Genomic DNA, 9,601 nt, shown 5'->3' on the forward strand with positions numbered 1-9,601 from the left:
ACAATCGAAAGCTATCAAAAAACAGCTATCCATATTTATACAGACGGATCGGCTTTCAAAGCTACCATCAATGCTGGTCTTGGTGCTTTCCTGGTCTTCCCTAAAAATAAACACTTTGAGATAAGCGCACCCTGTGGCGATTACTGCTCAAACTTCGAAGCCGAAATTGAGGCAATTACCATAGCACTCCAGACAGTGGAAAACAAATTATATGAAGGAGTGCAACCACCACCAGATATTGTTGTCTTTACAGACTCCCAATCTACTCTGCAAGCACTTAACAGCAGCACCTCAAACAGCCCAAGAGAGTTGACAACACTCAGTGTGATAATCCACGAGATGATATCAAAATTAAATATCAATATTACACTACAGTGGATCCCTGGACACATTGGCATCATGGGAAATGAAAAGGCAGAAAAGCTATCAAAGGCAGGTTCAACTATGGAACAACCAGATAGACCTGTTAACTACCTCACCCTAAGGTCAATGTTAGTCAACAATCACAAAGAGAAGTGGCTCAACCAATGGGCATCAGGAAACACAGGCAGAGCCATGTACAGAGAAATGACTACGCCTAACAAACTGGACAGTATTAACTTCCTCCCCCGCAAAGAACAATCTACAATCTTCCAACTAAGAACAGGACACACACCACTATTAAATTACCACCTGAACAAAATAAACTCCACACAACTACCCCTTTGCAGATATTGCGCCCACCCCTTTGAAACCGTAAACCATATCCTCTTTGAATGCCCCTCCCTAATCCACCTTAGGCAGACCCTACTTCCACTACAGCCCAACATAACCAACACCCTGTACGGCAGTGCTGAACAACTGAAGAAAACAGCACACTATTTTTCCTTGGCACAGTCTGCAAAAGAGCTCACAGCTCAGCAGCAATAAAGCTGGCTAGAAGAAGAAGAAGAAGAATAGCATATATAAATTAAATTAGTGACAGATTTTTGTAATTTTGTAATTTCTTACTATAATACAAAAAGAAAAAGTGTTGATTTGTCCGATAGGGGGAAGGGGATTGCATGTATCGCACTTCCACCTGTTTATATTATATAGATATTCGACTAATTTTGTTCACATACTATGATTTCTCCATAAAAGTAGGACCGCCCCCCCCACTCAAACGGTTTAGATGGGAAGGGCGGTGGAGGTATTCGCTCTTCCCCTTCCAATCGGCCAACATGTGAACGAAATTATATAAAGACCGGTTAAAATACCAATAACACGTTTTAATCATATAGATATTTAATTGATTCTGTTAGCTAGCTGTGATTTCTACAGATAAATAGGACCCCCCCCCACTCGAAAGTTTATGGTGTGGGGGGGGGGTTGTTGATGCCATCGCCCCCTCCCGACCTTACCAAATCAGCCAAAATACTAGAAAGGGGGGGGGCGAAATAATCTAAAAATAGGTTGAAATATAAATAATTAGTATATATTATTAACATAAGTAATAAATTCGCATACAAATTGTGTGAATTCTATACTATAATTCGTCCGGCCCCCCCCGAAGGTCGGCTTAGTGGGGGGGGGGGGCGATCGCCCCTACCGCCCCCCCCCCCATGGATCCGCCAGTGCCCCAGCTACGCCACTGGCTAGATAAGAATAAATTATTATATACTATTTTTGGTTTATCGAGAGTTCAGAATATGGAAGTTTAGGAAATCTATGCATTTGAAAATGTACAAGATAATTTATGTCATTTTTAGCATCTGCGAAATATTTTTTTTTAACAATCTCTTTCGCTTGTAGGACAAACTAATTTTATGTAGTTGGCAATTTGTATCTTTACAGTGCTTAGTTCGTTTATTTATTTCCAAATTTCTCCCAATCTTCCTCTTTTTATTTATCAGTGTTGTTTGTATACATATTTTCTCATATCGCCTTCACATTTTACCGTATCGTTTCATGTTCTTTTTCTATGATTGGATTTTTCCGGCTTAAAATGCGAAAAGCTAAACAAAAAAAAATGTGTTTAAAATGTATCGGAAAATATGTTCATAAGTGTAACAGAGATACTTTTGGCCGTCTACAAGTCCCCATTTGTTTTTATAATTGAGTATGCTTCCTGTATGCACAGTGGCGTAGCTAGGGTGTTTGATGCCTAGTGCGGCATCTCCTCATGATGCCCCCCCTTCCCCCTAGGGATATAAAACAACGAAAATACGTCAATATATATTAACAAAATATACTATAAATAAATATTACGAGCTTTCTTGGTCGCAAAACTATCAATACTTTTATCGAAATCTGTTTTCCACTAATTGCCTAGTTAGTGAAAAGCATCACGGATTGGTATTAATTCTTGATCAACTTAATTTTAAAAAAACTTCGCTCGCATATGACCACAATTGTCAAAATGTAAAAATCTGATAATGCTACCTGAAGAGAATCTTGCACATGATTCTTTTTCTCTCAAAGCAGAATGTGGCGTTCAATAGTCATCGCGAATATTTAGACAATACCTAGAACTGAATCATCTAGATCTAGTGGCATTCTAGCTGATATCTTTTTATTTATTTTTTTAAATTCAAGATTTCAAACGGTCTTTGTTTGAGAAGTTCAAAGGCTTCTAAAGAAATTGCGACAAACTGTTGAGGCCTCTTTCACTCCAGACGAAATTTGTTTTCGTCAATGTAGCTATCAGCACCATCGAAATTGATTTCAATCTGAGGATTCAATAGTTGTGATAGCGACCAAATTCATATTCACCTATCACATCATATTTGGTGATTATTTCTTGAACTATCACGTCCAAGGAAGAATAAATCTCAATCCGTAGCTCGTTCTTATGTGTTTATACAGAATCTTCACCTTTTTCTCTTGGCTTCTTTTTATTGTGGTCAATACATCTTTCATGTTCTGCACTAACCCTCAGATCAGAGTACTTGCTTTATTTGCTAAAGGTAGGCTAATAACGGCTTCAGTTATCGATGTTTTTAATGTTTTCAATTTAAGTGTGCTGTCTCGAATTGACGATCAGTGTTTTTGAAGGTAGACTTACCCGCCGTTTATTTCAGTTAATTCAGGGGCTAAGAATTCAAAATAGGTGAGAAAATTAAGACTGCATAGCAACTAACAATCCACCTACTTAAGAGATTGTGTCTTTACAATTCTTCTTCAAACTCGTTCATGATGCCCATTGAGGGCCAGATTCTGCTTTGAGAGAAAATAAATGATATCCAAGTTTCTTTTCATTATCAGATTTTTACCTTTAGGACCATTTGATCCCTGCCGTCAACCATTTTAAACAGAGAAGACAATTTCTTCATCTGAGATAGCACTATGAGAGCCAGCCAGACTTATCAATCAATTAACAGAGTGTCAAAATAAATACATTTTTTAACCAAATGCACTAGTTCATGTTTGTTCATGTATGTAGCCTACAATGTGTGGAGTTTCTACTGAGAAATTTTGTGCTCGGTTTGATGCCCCTCATCACTTGATGCCCGTGCGGCCCGCACCACCCGCACATGGCTAGCTACGCCACTGTGTATGCATATACGTATAATTCATTTTAAGAATGATTTTAAAAGCTCCTATTATTTACTAATTATAAAGGACCACCATGACCATACGGATGTATTACACAGAGCTTTATGTAATGTAATGTATACAAATTAACTGACCCTCTAGCTCCACCTACGTAGGCTGGCTGGTCTTATGGTACATTGGACTGTCGTTCCGTGGTCTTGAAAGTCCTGGATGCGAACCCTGTCCGCTGTCATCCCCCGTCGTCCTGTGGGAGGTTTGCGCTAGCAGTAATTATTTTCAGAATCTGAAGGAACATCCGAAACATGTCCAACATTTGACAACAAATAAAACAGGTTTGGGTATAACATAATTATTTTTTACGGGATAGTTTCATACATGGCTTGAAATCCATGAAACAGCAAAACTTTCTTTAGTTTACATCTAGCCAATGTACACAATAGGGAAATTTCTTAAATATGTTAAACGGGATATTAAAAATCAAAGTGAAAGCAAAGAGCAGACTACTGCAATTAACTTTTAGTGTCAGAAGTCCCAGTTCATTGTTGTTTTGGTTTGTAAATAATTCCTTTTATCCGCTTGCAAACTTTTCATGGAAACTTGAACCTCGAAATATATTGCAAGATTTTACCTAGAAATTTGAGTTTATCTATATCTTTGGGAAAAGTAGTAATAACTAATTGGCCACAAACATGGTAAAGTCTGGTATAACCATTCTAAATTTTCAAAATATAATAATAATCAAATTAAAATTGGTCTCGAGATCTTCATTTTGAACACGTCACAGGAAATTCCCGATTATATTCACTAAAAAGCTAAATTTAAAAAAAAAAGACGTTTAGGATTATTTTGCGCACTGTCTTGAATGTGCAACTCAGTCTAGACTACTGTCTTTAATGTGCAACTCAGTCTAGACTACTGTCTTTAATGTGCAACTCAGTCTAGACTACTCTTTAATGTGCAACTCAGTCTGGACTACTGTCTTTAATGTGCAACTCAGTCTAGACTACTGTCTTGAATGTGCAACTCAGTCTAGACTACTGTCTTGTATGTTTGTAACTCTTGATTTATATCCAGCAAACTAGAATTTTATAAATGCTGAGTTTATTATACAATGGTGTAGCCAGGATGTTTTCGGGGTTGGAGAATAGGAGATGGTAAATATATATTTCTTCAATCACCTATCATTCATTAGTTATTAAGAACAAAGTAGTCGCTCTTACAAAACGTGGTCAGACTCTCGGCTTTATAGTGGAAGATTTGTCTGTAACAAACAAACAAACTTTTTTTAGTTACTTGTTTAGAGTGGAGAAATTTCACTTGTATACTTTCATTTCTTAAATGGAATTTCCTTGAAACTAAGTTCGAATCCTGGTAAAGACTGGGATTTTAAATTTCGGAATCATTGGATGACTCTGTGTCCACCCAGTTCTAATGGGTACCTGACATTAGTTGGGGCAAGTAAAGACGGTTGGTCGTTGTACTGGCCACATGACACCTTCGTTAACCATGGACAACTGAAACAGATGACCTTTACATCATTTGCCCTATAGATCGCAAGGTCTGAAAGGGAAACTTTACTTACTTAATTTGAAAGTACATTGCAGGAAAGTCTGGAAGCCATGTGTTCTCTCTCGTCCTCTCACTTTCCCAATTATTCTCCGAGGCGCGCAGAGTTTGTTTTATTTGTTTGAAGAACCTTTCTTCTTGGTCTACAACTCCGCTTAGATACAACAGGAAGTTAGGGTCAGATTTCAAAGTTTATCTTCTTGCATAAAAGTTACCCCGCACCAATTGGACAAACACAAAGCGGGACATCCAGCGCACGTCCCCGTTATGTCCACACTCCAGACCTGACTTGACACCCCACACATATCCAATTAATGCTCCGTGCCTCCGTAGAGGGGCTGACTTCGGGATACGATAACTTACCTTCGAGAGATTCCGTCATAGTACCTGGGGTTTAAAAAAAAAGGGGGGGGGGAGACATAATAATTAAACAAACCACCGAATAGGTTGACGGGAAATAATGGGGGGGGGGGTAGGTTTTCACTTAAGACGCCGATTGACACCAGGAGTCACGTATCATTACAGGAAACCACGTCTGATTACGCGTACAATAGTTTAAGACTTACCTCCCCTCGTTCTAACGCCTCGGAGTGTAATGTGGTGATTAGTGCGTTTACCGGTAAACAAATCGAAACGTGTGTGTGTGTGTGCGTGCGCGGGCCCGTGATTGCAGCTAGAAGTCAAGGTAAGTGAGGTAATACCACAACGAAATATATATGTGTTGGTAAAGCGAGAGGGGGGCCGCTGAATCAATTGATTCTGGTGACTAACTTTATTAAAATTTAATATCGTTCACCGTAATACTCGTCACGGAGGAACGGTATGTGGTAGTGTAATACAAGCTTCACCTTTCCCCCCATAGAAATAAATAAATAAGATCAAAAAAAAATTCTTGTATGTCACGTGTGCATGTAATGTATTAAAGTTGTGGGTCAAGGTCGTTATGTCAAACACACATGCGACAAGCAAAAGAAAAAAGAATACTCTTTTTGAAAAACAAAGCTTATTTATGGTAAAGAACCGCTAATTACTGCCATTAATTTCAAGATGGCAAGGTTTAGCTCCCTTTCTTCTATATGAAACAAAATTAATTAAACACTTCTAATTGATTATTTAATTTTTTTTTTATTGATTCATATATTGTCTTTAATTATGAATAATTTCAACTTGATTCGAGAATGGGGAGTGGGAGAAAAAAAACGTGTCACGACGTAATAAGGGGGATAAATCCATTTATGCATCCAAATCTATTATTAAGTAGCACTTATTTCTCTTATTTTAATGAATTACTAATGATTAATTACCTAATTGACAAATTGTTTTAATTGATTCAAGTTTTGCTGGGTACAACGAATCTATCTATACCAGGGTGCAAAGTTTCAACTGGATCCGAGAATGGGAAGTGGAAGAAAACTCATGTTCAAACTTTGCACCAGACAGACAGACAGACAAAGTTGGTATAAGCTTTGTAAACACAAGACATCATGAAAGTATATTTTTACATTTCTAACTATCGCAGTGCTGTTCGCTCACCTTTCTTTGTTTATATTGACCTTGGGCATATTAGGAAAGTAGATTAGTATTGGACAGAATATGACCTGAATAGTGTTGTTTTTTTTTAACTAGAAGAAATAATGCATTTTAGACATCAGAGAATGCACATCTCATCTGAGAGAGACAAAGAGAGAGAGAGAGAGGGGGGGGGAGAGAAACACAGAGAGAAAGTGTAGACCTATGTCAGTGTGAGTCTCTGAGTGTGTACGTGTGTGTATGTTTGCATTCTTCATCTATGAAAGGTATTATCTTAACATGTTGAAGGTGGGGGGTAGACTGTAGGGCGGGACGGTCAGGTCTATTGTCTGCTCAATGTGGACTACATTTTTTCGCAATTAGTGGCCACGATGAAAAGGCACATACGCATGAGCATAAAGAGATGTCCACTCCAGTGGACGCAGCTGGACACGCCTACAGCCAGGTCAGTTCTTTGGGAAGATTAAGGGTGAAAATGACAGGCATCGCATGGACCAGGGTCGAAGCCAATTTGTCAGTGGGCCCTTGGGACCGAAGGTGCGGCGAGAGAGTGATAATAGATGTAAGAATACAGAGGGGTCAGTATCGGCAGGCACCCACCGCCTCGTTTGGGATGACTAGCATGCATGGAGCAAAAAAAAAAGTTTGTCGCATGGGAGGTCACAAAAGGTCACCAACTGACCATTCTCCCTCTTCCTCCCCTCTCCACAAGACAAGTTGAGGGCTTTTGAGTTAGTTGTGTTTTGATTTCATCTCCTGTTTCTTTGACAACGCGGGGCCCACCCGTGCACATGTCGGTAAATATTCGGTACGCAGGTTCTCAAGCAGTACTTACAAGAATGATTTGAAATGAAAACAATCAATGTTTTCTAACCATGTCACTCTCTGGTACGGTGATGTGGCTTAACGGAATGCAGGTTCCGTAAACCGAGAATGGGCCCGTCAGAAGGACAAGTAGAGACTGTCACTCGGGGCCCAGCCCCTGAGAGATGCCTCATGCTAAATGAAAACAAAAAGTATAAGTCGAGTGTTATGTTGCACCTTTAAATCAGATTTTGCACAACGTTTAGCCGGCTGTAATGTTCTTCTAGTGCCATTTTATTGTATTTAATGCTGGCCAAATGAGTTATCTAGTTTTAGGGTAAAAAAAATTCTCTTGAGGAAGCGCAATCAAATTTCCTTTCTTTGAAAATTGTTTTGTAATTTTTCCTATAATAAAAAAAGAAGGAAAGTAAGCATTTCCGACCTTGCGTTCTGTAGCCAGGTTATATACAGGTCATTTTTTTTTCTATGACTTAACGAGAGTGTCGAGTGGCCAACACAACGACCAAATGCCGTTACGTTTTCCCAACTTAGGTCTGATACCCAACTAATTCCGAAATTCAAAATCATAGAGACCCAAACCCGAGACCCCAAGAGCGTTTACTACTTAGCCACCATGCCTCCCATTAAACAAGATTTACGTACCGGTATGTGTCTAGCATAGATATTTTTTTTCTGTTGTTCTTTTTGTTTTAAATAGCCCTGTCCCCAACTTCAAAGTTCTGGATCCACTCTTCTAACAAGCCAGCACGAGCATAAAGTAGTGCAGTATGTTGAGAACTACCCATAGACTTGTGGAATGTAAACCATGTGACTGGTCCTAGCTATTTACTTCATAAGAGCAGCCAGAAACTAATCCTTCACTTTCAAATAGTCGTCATTATTTTTTTGACCAGGCCTCCACAAGTACCGATAACTCGGATTAGCGTCTTACAGAAAGTAAGAAGTGAAATACCTTCTTATGTCCCCTTTTTAACTGTGCTTTACTTCTCCGAGTGATGCTCACAAATTTGCTTCCTATAAGAGATGGAAAAACTATTTAAAAAAAAAAAAAGCCCTAAAGAAGGGATGGAGGGGCTGTTTCATTGGACAGTTTTCACGCTTTGCTTGCTCCATTGTAGTCTGAGTTGATCTCTTCTGAGGGTCTACTTGTGTATATTCAGCTGCCCCTTCTAGTACAAACCCACCGCTACTAATCGAGCCAAGCCGCCATTTTAACAGCCAATTGTGGCATTTTGTTTGGTCTCGTATTTTCTTTTTTCTTTCACTCGTGTGGCTCCGCACCAACAGGCGGGACATAGAGAGGAATGCCCCAGTAAGCACTGGTAATTGTACAGCCATCCTCACTGAGCTCCAGGGTCTCTATCTCTTATCTCTAGCTTTAGTCGGTTATTACACGCCTCCCTTTAAAAAGAAATTAAATACTCTGGCTTCTATTGCTTAACATGCAAGTTTCTGTTGCTTGTAAAAAAGACAATTTTATAACAGAAATCACCCTTATCTGATTCCTTTTTGGTGAACATAAAAACAAATAAAGTTGCTTTAACGGACCCGAAAAGAGAAACGCAGAGAGTAGTTACAATATGGCGTCTGTCTGTTGGTCTGTAGGTCTGTCTATAACTTTTGAATCTCAAGCGATATGGAAAATCTAATCACATCATATCCTGTGGTAAGCTTAGAGTTGGTTAAACTTAGATGTTGTTACCCTGAAAGCGAACCATTTTAAGATGAAATATGTAAACCTTATTTTCATTCACTATGTTTTAGACCAAAAAGAAAACTATCACGCTACAACTTAATAGGGAAAAGCTAAATGTGTTGATGAAGGGCAGCAGCGTAAAACATTATTGTTGTTTTTGTGTGGTAAATTTATATTTAATATGTAAAACAAAAACATATAAACTATCCCTCTCAGTTCTTGCTATCTCTGGTGGTAAATTATGTAAGCTCATCTGTTACTATGACACGATTATCGAGAGCGTCATGGGGCCAGCACAAAAACCAACCGCTTAGACTGCCCTAACGTATATTAGGTCCCAAAAAGAGTTGAATGGACTCAAGGACGTTCTAAAAATCCCAAAGTTCAAGATCTAGGTCTTCAGCCAAGAGACCCTTCTGTTATGAAGCCTACAGCCTTACCACTCAGCCACCACTACCAAATTTCTCA

This window comes from Biomphalaria glabrata, chromosome 6, assembly GCF_947242115.1.
Source record: "Biomphalaria glabrata chromosome 6, xgBioGlab47.1, whole genome shotgun sequence".
Classification (NCBI taxonomy): domain Eukaryota; kingdom Metazoa; phylum Mollusca; class Gastropoda; family Planorbidae; genus Biomphalaria; species Biomphalaria glabrata.